The sequence below is a fragment of the Neolamprologus multifasciatus genome, chromosome 8, assembly GCF_963576455.1.
Source record: "Neolamprologus multifasciatus chromosome 8, fNeoMul1.2, whole genome shotgun sequence".
Lineage (NCBI taxonomy): Eukaryota > Metazoa > Chordata > Actinopteri > Cichliformes > Cichlidae > Neolamprologus > Neolamprologus multifasciatus.
The window spans coordinates 3,111,062-3,125,619 of record NC_140446.1 but is presented as its reverse complement, the minus strand read 5'-3'; the positions used below and the strand labels follow the sequence as shown (position 1 = coordinate 3,125,619).

Here is a 14,558-nt window from a genome sequence, read left to right as displayed (position 1 = left end):
AAGTTCTGCTTTCAGAGAACATAAAACACACCATCAGAGACACGGAGACACAGACTGGGGGAAAAAGAGGCTTCAGAAAACAGCACAGTGTGTTACTAAGTGATGGAGCTGTGAAGGCAAGTTTCATTTATATGTGCAGCCGGTTTTATGGCAGCAGGTAATTCGGGATCTGGGAAACAGGCTAAGAAGGAGCTGCAAGAACAAAATTATTGATTTGGATGTCAGATTCAGGGCTTGTGAAGCTGCTGTGAATGCAAGTCTACTTGAAGAAGCATAATTAGAGCGCATTATTTTCCTTTATTTACTGACGATTGTTTCAGCTTATTACAAACAACCTATATGTGAGAAGGCTGCGTAGGACGCATTACATTCATTTAGACTAAATTAAAGCATGATAATGAATTACATATGCCTGGCCCCGAGCGAAACTGAATCACTTAACTCTTATTAGGAGTAAGAGTGGGAGACGTCTGGAGCGGGCTCACGGGACTGTTAGTGGCGCTGTCAAGCTTTAGTGGTGGTATGGACTAAATAGTCCTATTCAGTTACTGTAGTAATCCATTATGTCCAGAACGACTCAAATCCTTCATTTAAGACATGAAAGTCAATCAGTCCAGAAAATGATAAAATCCCACGGGGCTGCCGCTAACAGATCAGAGACCACATCGATGCTTCCTGTAGTTCAAGCAGCAGACACATCAGCTGCTGCGAGGAGGTTGAATCAGGCCTCTGTGACAGAACGGCTGCAAAGAAACCACTGTGGGGGGAGACCGAGGAGAAGGACAGAAACAATACATAGACTTTAGAGCAGTGAAGTTCTGGACTGGGGTGATTCGGAGAACATGATTGGATGGTATCTGCATGTGGAGGAAGAGCAGTGAGGCTGTTTGCAGCCCCCTGCAGACACACACAGTCTCATTTGGTGGAGATTAGCAGGGCAACACTGGGACAAAAAACATCTGGAGGCTCTGTAACAGCTGGATCCCATAACCTGACCTCCAGAGTCAATCTAACCCCCCGGAGATGGTTTAAGATGACTCCTATTATTAATATTGTACACAGGACAGCAGCAGGAAGTGCCCCGAAGGTGTTCTGGTTTGGTGGTGAGGATGTCTGACATTATGATGTTGAGTTTTTGAGTCTTTTTCATTATCAGTGTATTTTTTCCCCCCCAAAAATGACCCCAAAATAAATTGCACAACACATTTTCAAGCAATGCATTTAAAAAAAAGGCAGAAGTAGCAAATATGATGTAAATTAAAAGACATATTTACAGGTTAATATTACATTTTTTTTTATTCTTTTAGAAAAAAAGCTTAATAAATCCTCCACTTTCAAAAACTTTACTTTTTTTATTATTTCATGGTTCAGGCTTTAAATGAAAAGTTATCAAGTCAAATAAACTGACATATTTAAAGCGTAGCAGTTTAATCAGGGATATCCTCCCGCCTGCATTTACAAAAGTGTGTCAGTCTGTTCACCCCGCTCACCACATGTGCGTGACACAGACACACAAGCGATTTATTCACAGCTCCAGGCTACGGCACGCTTCATCAGGACCGTGAGTAAGTTAAACCGTCGATAACTGTCTCTAATTAATCTCCTCATAATCTCCTTTTAAATATGTATAAAAGCAAACTAAAACTCAGAGTCCACGGCCGATGTCTTGGCTGTTTATGTTTATCGTGTTTAGTGCAGTCGATCCTAAATGATGCGATCATGTGACTGTTCTTATCACGGTCTGACTCTGGATAGAAACGAGGTCTCTGTGTCTGGATGTTTGCCAGCAGGTCAGTCAGTGATAGTGGCCTTTTAGTGGCCTCGCCTTCCTCTAACATTATTTACTTAAATCATATCCAGTCACATTCATGGGAGCAAACATTTCCATCCTTTAGAAGATTTACAACCAGTCGGGCTGGTCGTCTGCCTCCAGGCTTCCAGGTAGCTCTGATTTATGTCATAACATAATAAAGTGATGATGATAAAATTTCCTCCTGTGATGCTCACAGCTTTCTTTTAATTCAGCAACATTTCTTTCCATAAGTAATGCTTTCGTAAACAAGTACAACACCTTTTCATAAAGAGAGAATCAGACTAAACAGATACAAAGAGGGAAGCAAAAAACAATGTTAGAGGACCGTTCAACCTCATCAGCCAAAGCAACGGCAATATTAATGCAGAAAAAGGCTTTGATAAACTCTGGTGGTCCTTCCTACTTGGATATTTAACTCCACACCTACAGTCACCACATAGAACTGCTTGTTATTTTAGTACGTCAACATTTCAGCATCAAAAGATATTTAGTTTAGAACACAAAATGAATTTCTACACTGATCGTCATGTGAGCCAAACAGACTCAAGTGCAGATTCAAAGAACTTGGAATAAAAGTCAAAGCGTTTATTTAGAGAACACCAGGTGATAGATTATGCAGGGTAGAGGGCACCAAGGGTCCACGGGAAGGAGGGAAGGGTAACGCACGCTCGACGCTAGAAAAGCACAAGAGATGAGAGAGTTGAATGAAGCCAGAGCTACACTAACGCAGGTTGCGCAATGATCCAGCGATGAGAAGCAGTGAGCCACTGCCGTAAGTAGTGGCCATGAGAGTCAGGTTAGTGAGCAGCAGGTGAGTAAACGATCACAGGTGTGTGGGTGCAAGGAGCCAGAGGAGAGAGAGAGAAACATATGCCATATGCCGGGGAGACACAGGGACCATGACACTGATAATATAAAAAAAACCCACAAACTACATAACAACTTTATAAAAAATATCAGACTTTCCATAAACTGGTTTAAATCAATAATTCTTCCAATAACAGAGAAATCCTGGAATCCTGCACAGCAACAGCCACACTTCTCGTTCCCAACAGGCAACATCACGTACCGAGCTATAAATGTCTCGTCCAGACAGTCAGACTTAGTTCACCTAAACGTCACTCCAGGTATTTATACAGGTAGTCCCATTGAGACCCAATGTCTCATGTACAAGAGAGACTTATAAGAGAGAAAATTTTTTAATTTTTAATAATACTAGCTAACCAGATCATCCGATGGACTCATCTCAGTGAAGCCCCCAACTCTTGGATAGATTGTAACAGCGTCAAACTTCCAGACCTATCCTTTATCCTTCTTCTATTAAACTCCATTAAAGTGTTTCAAGAACCCGATGATCTCCACCTTGACAGCTTGGTGAAAAACCCTTGCGATTGGAAACCTGTAGTCTGATAAGCTCATGACAGCCTCTAATCTCATTCAAAGATTTGGATCGGGCAACAATCAAAGGTTTCCTACACTTCACAACCCTTCACCCTCTACAAACATCTACATTTGTAAAAGAGATCTCAAATCTTTAACTTTAACAAACAAACAAAACTCTCAATTTCAGTCACAGAATCATTATCCGTCTCCCAAAGGACCTCTCAACTGTCTTTGGAGCCTGATTTTTGGACGGAAATTCACTCATTCAATGCAAAATCTTAATCACATAACACAGGTTGAATAATATGGGTTTCCCTGATTCTGACATTTGCACTCAGTGTACTCAAAACACCACAGATGCATATTTCCATGCATGCATTATGGCTCTGCTCACCTTTGCAGCATTTTTGAGTTGAAATCCCTGAAAAGATTTCCTCCTCATTTGTGCTTACTTAGCATAACCTCAATTTATCTTCCAACAAAGCTGTTTAAATTCACACTCACTGCTCTAACCATCTACAAGAAAAAAAAACTTGTTAACTAGAAAAATTAGCAAATGCTTAGTATTGATACCCTAATAATCTCCTAATTATTATATATAATTAATTATAATTATAATTATTAAAGAATCACAGCAAGTTAATTGGGTGAAATGAGATCTCTGTTTAACACACAACGTACAAACCACAAATATTATTAACTGTCAATCTATGGAATCAGAACGATGCCACCTTGAAACGAAACCGAAAAAAATATTGAAACCGAAAAAAATATTGTAACTGAAACAAATGTACTGAAAAATCTTGTATTGAAACTGAAAAAAAATTGATAGTGAAAAACAATTAGTTGAAACTGTAATTTTTTTGTTTTCACTTACAATTTTTTTTTTTCGGTTTTAATATTTTTTTTCGGTTTTGTTTCAAGGTGGCATCGTTCTGATTCCATATCAATCATAGTAAAGACGTATTACTGTATAACATGGTAACACTTACTGTAGTTACATGCTGCGTCCACTAGAGAGCAGACTGACTGCAGCCAACATTCAGGACTGCTGTGCGGGATCACTGCATGGAAACACCAGGGATGGAAAGGAGTGCAGCACTTTATCACTGTCTGACATGTAGCTGCAGATCAGCTGGAGACTTTGAGTCTGAATAGAATAGAATAGAATAGAATAGAATAGAATAGAATAGAATAGAATAGGCCTTAATTGTCGTTGTACATGACATTATGAGTGCTCCACAACAACTGTGCAGGAATAAATAACAAACCAGAGGAAAATGTATAAAACAAGACAAAGGCACACATTGGAGGACAAACTCCTTGGAAGTGCAAAAGAACTTGGTCTGAGTACAGAGACCATATGTGAGTGGACAGAGTGATGAGGGCCACTCAGGCCATGGCTCAGATTGGTGTCATGGGTCCAGGTGACATCAGCAGAGATGTGGGTGCCCTGAAGGTGATCTAGTTTGGTGGTGAGGATGTTTGGTATTATGATGCTGAATGCTGAGCTCTAGTCCACGAAGAGCATCCTCATGTAGTGTTTCCTGTTCTCCAGATGGCTCAGTGCTCTATGAAGGGTGATGGTGATGGTGACGGCATCCTCCGTGGACCGATTTGTTCTGTAAGCAAACTGGTGGGCTCGGGTGAGGGGGGAAGAGAGGCTCTGATTTGCTGAGAAACTATCTGCTCCAAACGTTTCAGACTGCTTCAGCCTGCTGAGGATCCCTGCCAGTTATAAATAACACTACAAATAAAGCCAAACCTAAAAGGATACAGATGCTTATGCAGTGTGAAATTCTCACACAGCAGAAATTCAACAGGACCTCAACAAAGCATCATAAGAACATGAAGAACATTATACTAACTGTCGAAAAGTCAGGTAATCATATGCATCTATATTCATTCAAAGTTAATTATGGCCATGTGAAATTAAAAAGGGAAGAAAAAAGAATGAGAAGTAGAAATAAAGCTGTCAGGGTGAAAAAGAAATAGTGAATAAAAGTAAGAGGAAAAGATGTGAAGGTTTTAATCCCGTAGCAACACACTGTGATGGTGTCGGCTTTCTGTTTTGTGTATTTGATGAATATTCTTCCCTGTGTTGTCATATCTTATGTCAGTTTCTCTTTGTGGTTTGGATCACAAACACTGCTCTGCTTTATTTTGGTTGCTGGTATTGTCTGAGTCCCGTGGCCCCTTTTCAAACTAACAAGGACAAAACTATTCACTGTCATTATTGATCCCTTAACATTAAAGTGCAGCAGCTGCTTTACTTCTCATGCATAATTAATGAGAGTTTACTGTTAAAAATCAATAAAATTATAATTATGTGTACTAATGATTAGTAATGTATATTTATGTTACCTTTGACTGCTCTGTTATTCACACAGGGCGGTGACTTTATAATTTACTTTACATGTATGCACTGTAGCATAGCTGATAAGAGGCAGTTACTATCACAGTTTGATATTTACACACAGATTATGGGTTCGTTTACTTTCCCTCTGTGTCGAATATACAGTTTAGTCAAAGTGAAATCAAAATCTGTCCGTTGATGCTGATCTCAAACCAACCTGTTCTACTTCCTGTGGCTCATAAAGGAAAGCAGGTCACCTACGTCTGAACGCCCAATATCCTCGGCCAAGACACGAACCCCAAGATGCTCTTCGATGTGTCCATCAGCGTGTGAATGTCAAATAATAATAACAATAAATTTTATTTATGAGCGCCTTTCAAGTCACCCGAGGACACTTTACAATAGGATAAAACACTTAGTAAAACAATGGCAGAATAAGAACAATAAAATAAAAGCACAAAATAAAAATAAAAACTAAAATGAACAAACAGTGGATTCACAGTGAATATGCAGATTTGAACAGATGAGTTTTGAGTTGGGATTTAAACTGGGGGAGAGAACCAATGTTTCTTATTTCTGGGGGCAGAGCAGCTGAAAGCTCTGCTTCCCAGGGTGGTGAGGCGGAAGGAAGGTACAGCAAGCTGGATAGAAGAAGAAGAACGAAGTGAACGGGCAGAACAGGTGGTGGTTAACAGGTCAGAAAGGTGAGGAGGAGCGAGGTTATGAATGGCCTTGAAGGTGAGCAGAAGAAGTTTGAAAATTATCCGGAATTTCACAGGGAGCCAGTGAAGTTCCTGAAGAACAGGTGATGTGCTGGTAGGAGGGATTCTGGTGATAATGCGAGCAGCAGAGTTCTGAACCAGTTGAAGCTTATGGAGGGATTTTTGGGGGAGACCATGCAGAAGAGAATTGCAGTAGTCAATACGGGAGGTAACAAGACTGTGGACAAGAATGGACGTAGACTGGGTGGAAAGAGAAGGAAGCAATCTGTTAATGTTACGTAGATGGAAGTAGGCAGAACGGGTGAGATTTTTGATGTGAGATTTATAGGAAAGTGAACTGTCTAGGATGACACCAAGGCTCGTAACCTGAGGAGAAGGGAAAACTGTGGAGTTATCGATGGTGAGTGAGAAATGGTTCGCCTTCAAAAGGTTGGATTTGGTGCCAATAAGGAGGATCTCAGTTTTATCCTCATTGAGCTTTAGAAAATTAGAGGTAAACCAGGATTTTAACTCGGATAGAGTTAAAATCCTGGTTTACTTTAATAAAAAGCATAAAGTAATCTAAAAAAGAAAAAACTGCTTGATATTGTTAGTTCATTTTTAATATGAGCATCCATCACTAAAACAGCACAGAAAAGTGACGCAGGTCCCCTAAAAGATCATTTTTCAGCATAAAGGGTTAAAAATGTTTTTTAAATGGGCGCGTTTGGAAGGTTTTAGTTTCTACTGAGTTAATAACGCAGCGTTACGTGTTTTTAGTGTTTGTGTTTTGAACCCCCAAATACACTTATCATAACCTAACCAAGCTTTTTTTTTTTAAAGGAAAAGATCTTTAAAGGAAACTATATGAAGAGCATTTTAATATTCCCACACATTTTACAGCACGGTCAGAAACTGATTTATAATTCCAGGTCAGTGTGGCTGGGATGGGGGACCCAGTTTTCCATGGATGCAGGCATGTTTGAGAGGGCTGTAAAACATGTGATTTATAAAACCAAAAGCAGCGAGTTGTAAATTCATATTTACGGACATTTAAGTCAGGGTCGTGTTTACATTTCTAAACGACTAGATTTGGGACGAAAGGCAAATATAATAAAGTTCAAATTCAGAGTGAAATAGTTTTGCCAGAGGGCCAAATTTGGCTCACATGCCTTCCACTGTTATAAAGTCCTGTCTTATTATTAATGACATACTCAGGCCTGGTTGTGTTGTCCACATCGATGTGTTTAAATGTAACCGTGTAATCAGATTACATAATGATGTTATCATGATGTGCTTGTTTGCTTTACTGCAAAATGTCACACAGAGGTTGTTCTTAAATAAATAACAGAGAATCGGTGCCAGATAGACTCAGTGCTTTGGTATGACTTGAACAAATAACACAGAAATGTAATATCAGTCATGGCAGGGGCAACTACTGATTACTGCGGCACTTATGGCAAACACGCCAATTATTTTATTTCATTTCGCCTCAGATGCACATTTGCGAGCATGAAAAATAATAAAGTATGAAAACGCTAATGAATTCCAGCCAAAAGGAGAGCGTGAAGTCATGAGTGTGTGCGTGTTTGTCTCACGTTTCAGCCTTTGAGAGTCTTACTGTCTGAAAGCTGCACAGAGTGACAGTGTGGGAAGCTGAGGCAGCATCCTGGTGGAGGTGACTGAGACGGGCCCAGCCTCCGCGGCGGCTCCATCACTTCTGCTTCTGCTTTCCTTTTGGTCGTCCCGCAGCTGCCGTTGTTTTCCACCGGTTGATCTACAGCATGCAAACAAAGGCTGACTATAAATCACAGCTGACTCTACAAGCATGAAATCAGCTCAGTGAGTTATACATCCTCCACAGATAAGGTGACTAAATAATTGAATTCAACCGCCTGGTGCGTAAACACATACAAGAAATAAGAGCATCTTCAAGAAAAACATCTGAAGGGTTATCATTTCAGGAGTAACAAGGAGCTATTAAAAACAATAACCATTAATAAAAAATACAAAAATGTCTGATTAAAGGAAGATTAACCACCTTAAAGGTATAGTGGGTGTTACGTGTCTGCAGGCTGCATGTTTTCTTTCCCCCTCCTTTTGTTTGCCGTTCTCTTAGGTTGCAGACTGCAGGCTGATGTCAATCTGGGGCCATCCAACTAATTAGAGGAGGGGGACCCTGATTGGACAATCCAGGAGTGCACACCTTGATAAGGAGACTCACCTGTGGCTGGGCGTGGCTCTCTTCCCTCCTTTGAATTGTTTGGCACATGCGTGAAGTTTCTCTGCTGTCCTTCTTTTGTTTGATAATTGTGGTGGGAGTAAAGTGGACTAGGTAAGTTTGGGGACCCCATACACTTTTTGTTAGAGTCTTTTTGTTAGACACACTAGGTAAGTAGGTTGGTGCCACCCATGTAATTTTGAGCTTGTTTTAAGTTGAGGTTTAGGGTTTTTCCCTCTTGTTTTTGCTTTTCTAGGATAATAGCTCAGCTAAGTTTTCAAAGAAACTTCAAAGAAAGCTTCACCAACATTAGCAAAAAGCACCTAACAGAGCTAACAGCAGCACTAATGACCGTTTAGCATATCCTCAACAGCCGCTCTGACTCCTTGACCAGTAAATGGCCTGTATTTGTATAGTGCTTTACTTAGTCCTTATGGACCCCAAAGCACTTTACACTATTCATTCATACACTGGTGATGGCAGCTACATTGTAGCCACAGCCGCCCTGGCGCACTGACAGAGGCGAGGCTGCCGGACACTGGCGCCACCGAGCCCTCTGACCACCACCAGTAGGCAACGGGTGAAGCCTCTTGCCCAAGGACACAACGACCGAGACTGTCGGAGCCGGGGCTCAAACCAGCAACCTTCCGATTACAAAGCAAACTGCCAACTCTTGAGCCACGATCCACCAGACTCTTTAGGAGTAAATACAGGCAAACGCTTCTTACTTGGACTTGACAGCTGAGGTAAATGGTGGATTGACATCCTTCCACAGATCTTGGCCAATCTGGATCAGGTCCAATCTGGATCAGGTCCAATCTGGATCAGGTCCAATCTGGATCAGGTCCAATCTGGATCAGGTCCAATCTGGATCAGGTCCAAACTGTAGTAAAATCCCATCGGCTGGCTGCGGCCATTAAGGGGTACTGTAGCTGCTACAGGACAAGCATGCTATAGGACAACTGTGTGATTTAAGATTATGCACTTGAATTGGTAGGAGGTAAGAAAACAGACCTCAAGTGATCTAATCTGCAATCTGCTAACATCTATAAAAATGTACACACTGTAACTTTAAACTAATAGTTTTCACATTTAGTCATATCATTATAGGAACTCCTTCCTGGAGGGACATTCAGCACCTTCCTCCACTGCTGACAGTTACTTTAACCAGGCTTGCTAAAATGCCAGTGTTAAAACCTGGTGCGCTGGCACCATCAGACCAATTATGACAGCGTCATAGAAAGAAATGTCAAGTCATAAAAATAAGAACTAAGATTTGGTTCAGACATTATAAGAGAGATGTGCTACTTAAAGTCAGTAATAACACAAACAGTGATAGAAGTAGAACTTTCAGGTTATGTAAACCTTATTTTTTAGCAAAGTAAGGAAAATATAAAGCAAATTTAGCTGAACTGATTTTTAATTCTAATGATTTAAATTAAAGTTAATTTAGATAATGCTTAAAAACAACTGAGCACATAAAAGTCTGGAGGCTTCCCACAATGCGAACTGGCAAATCCTACTTCTAGAAGGACTTTTTGTCCCATAACATCTTCAAAATATCTTCTCATTTCTTCTGCACAAAGCTGACAGCGTCAGGTTTGGCTGTGTGGCAGCCAAACTGTGGACCCAGATGCAAGACTTGGATAACTTGGATTGGGAGTAAATATAAAGCAAACCAGTCCTTTAATGCCGATTGTACCAAAAGTACAAATCAGAGAAACCACGCATCAAGAGATAAAAGAATAATGACGAGCACAGACATATACTGACAAGGAAAGAAGACTAGAGGAAAACAGGCAGGAGACACAGAGGTAACAAATCAGGGATAAGGAGACGAGGGAAGTACGATGCACATGAGACAAAATAAAGCAGGAAACAACTTACGCCAAGATAAAGACTCAAATATCCAAACGTCACATGGAAACACCTACGAGGACGAGACTGGAGGAGCAGAATGGGAATTCACAAACCTTTAACCATGTAAAGCAAATAACTAAAGGCACAAATGACAAAAAGCACAGAGGAATATAAAATAAAACAGAACATGAACTGAAGAGCATGCACAAGCGGTGTGATATAAATGACTTTACAAAACCCAAAAGAAATCACAAAACTTAAAAACTGTGGCATTTTGCTGCCATGATTTTGGTCCGCTTGTCCTTTGAGGTTGAAGGGTCACTGCAAATCAATCCAAAGTTGTTCTGGGTGATTACTTCTGTCCAGTGACCAAATATTTCTGATCTGATGAGAGTGGTCTCTTCTGGGATTGCAAAGTGGTAGAGAACAGAGGGACACGCTTGATTAGGATAAAAGGCACCAGATTTCAACCCAGATGAACACGTGTTGAACATTTTGAACTAGCACGTTTGACGAACTTGAAGAATATCCTTTGAGGAATGCTTTTCTATCTCCTCTGATTCGTAGAATCAATACAAAAGCATGTGGAAGGTTATATAATGGAGCATGTCATCCTTTTAGATAGAAGCAGGTCACTCCCCAGAAGTAAACTGCTGTACCCAAGGAAGGAAATTTAGTGGCCATTATGCCATTTATGATTACCACTATATTACTGCTACCATGAATGTACCTTTGTATCAGTACAGGCTGTTGCTTAAGTGATAAAATGTGGGTGTATCCTGCCCATAAAAGGAGCTGCACCTCAGCTCGCTTCACCAAAATCAGCAGAAATGTGTTCTCTGTGCATCGTCCAGCAGCACTGATCAACAACAAGCCGCGTCTGTGCATGAAGGCTCATTATTTGCTCGAGTGACCCCTGGGACCATGGCGGCGTCCGAGCTATAACACGCTATGTGAACTAAACACACAATGACATGCAGCTGCAGGGCGAGGGCAGCCATGCTGGGTCGGAGCGAGCTCACGTAGGGATCAGGTTTGCAGATGGTTTGTCAGCAGGCTTTGGATGAATTAGTTCTTGAGATCCGCTCGTTTAACACGCTGTTTGCTTTGGAGCTTTGCTATCGTCAACAATTTGCAGACGTGAGACGGGCTTTCTCAAAGGGTTTAGCTAAATTAAGGGCGCATTCGTCATGTACGAAACAACAAGTCAGCTCCCAGATCCCCTGATGTGAGTGATTTCCTCACTCGTAATCATGGCAGTTTCAACTGCTGCTGAGAATAAATAGAGGAAATTAGAAAGCTGTTGCAGCTCAGAGCCATTATTCTTTCTAGTAATGAGACAAAAGGCAGCATACATCATAATAAAGACTCTTTGTTATTATATGTTTATTAGAATGTAATTGTTTCTACTTTATGTGCTTAAGATGCTGATTTGGAGATTTAGAAATCAATCCTGACGTTAAAGTTACTTGTTCGGTTATTTCTTCCAACATTTGATTTTTGTTACATCGCCGACAGCAACATGTTTGGATTCTCCATCTTTTCTTGCTGTAGGTGGAGTTTATGTTTTTATGGTGCACTGAAATATGGGCCACCAGCATCCATCGACATCATCGTCAAATTTAATCTAATAAAACAGTAAAAACGAAATCATATTTTCCCTTTTTAGTAAACGTGACTTTAAATGTGTCACAGGATAAAAACCTTAAACCTAGCATCTCCTGCCCCCCTATCAGTGGCCTAAAAACCTACTATAGTCAGTGTGTGTGCATGGCTGGGGCTTGCTGAGCCTTGGTGCCTATGGGACATGGTTATGGAGGAAGGGGTTCACCCTCCCCAACGCTCCCCCGACTGTTGGTCCTGGGGTGCGTGGCTGGATGTCCTGGCATGGTCGCTGGCCCGCTTCCTTGTTTGTCCTTAGCTTTGGGGTATTTCCATACTGTATACCACATATAATGTAGTAACTTAAATAACATGAATCGAAATGAAGGATCGAAACAGGATCTCTCTTTAGCCGTCAAACCTTCACTCAGAAATTGTTTTGATTTTTGTAAACTTTGAGATTTTCCTCTATTTCCTTTCCAGCAGTGGGACTCGGTGGTTTGTCAGCATGGAGGATAAACTCAGTGTTTATCCTCCATGCTGACATTTTATAGTTTAATTCATTTAGCCATGTTAGCCACACAGCACCAGCAGCGTTCTTGTGCTCTCGATGTGTTTGTGACCAGAGGGTGTTATCAAAAAAGGAGTTGTCACCGTGACCTTTCTGTCTCGAATAATGAAAATGAATCACAAAATTAACTTAATTTTTTATTCAGTTTGACTTCAAAGCCATCTAGACTTGCATACAATGGGGTGGCTGTAGCTCAGGTGGCAGAGCGGATCAGCCACTAACCAGAAGGTCGGTGGTTCGATCCCCGGCTGCTCCAGTCTGCATGCCAAATATCCTTGGGCAAGATACTAACCCCATGTTGCTCTCCGATGCATCCGTCGGAGTGTGAATGTGTACGAATGTTAGATACGCAGCACTTGAACTTAGAAGTGCTTGTGTGAATGGGTGTGATTGGGTGAATGAATTAGCTGTATAAAGCGCTTTGAGTGCTCGGACAGAGTAGAAAAGCGCTATATAAGAACCAGTCCATTTACCATTTACCATACAATCCAATCTTTTTTGCATCCAGAAGAGTCGCCATCTACTCATTATTAGAAAGCGAGCAGATTTATAGTACTTCCACTTTATTTTCCAGTCCTGAAAACTAAACTATGGCCATCTTTTAAAAACCGTACACACTCAGGCCATCCTTGGATTTCCCCACACAACCATCTCCAGGGTTTACAGAGAATTTTCCGAAAAGGAGAAAATGTGGTGACAGACATGTGGGAGAAAATACCTTGGTGATGTCAGAGCTCAAAAAATAAATGGCCAGACTGCTTCGAGTTGATGGGAAGGCAACAGTAACTCAAATAACCCCTCTTTAAGTCAAGGTATGCAGAAGAGCGTCAGCAGCAGAAGACCGTATGGGTTGCCACCCATCATGAAAGCATGGATCCATCCTGTCTTGTATCAATGACTAAGGTTGCTGGTCTTGGTGTAATGGTGCAGGGGAAATTTTCTTGAACCACTCGGGGGCCCTTAGTACCAACTGAGTATCATTTATATATCACAGCCTTTGATTGTTGTTGCTGACCATGTCCACCCCATCTCCTGATGGCTGCTTCCAGCAGGATACCACACCAGCTGAAATCATCTCAGACTGGTTTCTTGAGCATGGCAGTGAATTCACTGTACTCAAACTGCTTCCATAGTCACCAAAGCACCTCTGGGATGTAGTCCAACAAAAGATTCATTTAATGGATGTGCAGCTCAGACATCTGCAACAACTGTCATGTCAACATGGTCCAAAACTTAAAGCAGCTCTGAATATATATGTTTATACCATATATATATCGTATATATATACCATATATGGTATAAATATATGGTATATATATATAGTGTATATATATATATATATATACCATATATGGTATAAATATATGGTATATTTATATAGTGTATATATATATACCATATATGGTATAAATATATGGTATAAATATACCATATATTTATACCATATATGGTATATATTTATACCATATATGGTATATTTATATAGTGTATATATATATATATACCATATATGGTATGTGTATATATATATATATGGTGTGTATATATATACATACCATATATGGTATATATATATACCATATATGGTATATATATATACCATATATGGTATATATACATACCATATATGGTATAAATATACACTATATAAATATACCATATATGGTATATACATACCATATATGGTATATTTATATAGTGTATATATATACCATACCATATATGGTATATATATATATACCATATATGGTATGTATATATATGGTATATATATATATATATGCCATATATGGTATAAATATATGGTGTATATATATACCATATATGGTATGTATATATATATATGGTATGTATATATATACCATATATGGTATAAATATATACCATATATGGTATGTATAAATATACCATATATATATATATACCATATATGGTATAAATATATACCATATATGGTATAAATATATACCATATATGGTATGTATAAATATACCATATATATATATATACCATATATGGTATATATATGGTATATTTATACCATATACACA

General features: G+C 39.9%; 1 long non-coding RNA gene across 1 annotated transcript in view; it reads right to left on the bottom strand.

The window, feature by feature from the left end:
• Positions 1 to 14,558, bottom strand: part of LOC146512201 (uncharacterized) — a 106,345-nt gene that overhangs the window by 59,713 nt on the left and 32,074 nt on the right. The gene's annotated exons all lie outside the window — the stretch shown is intronic.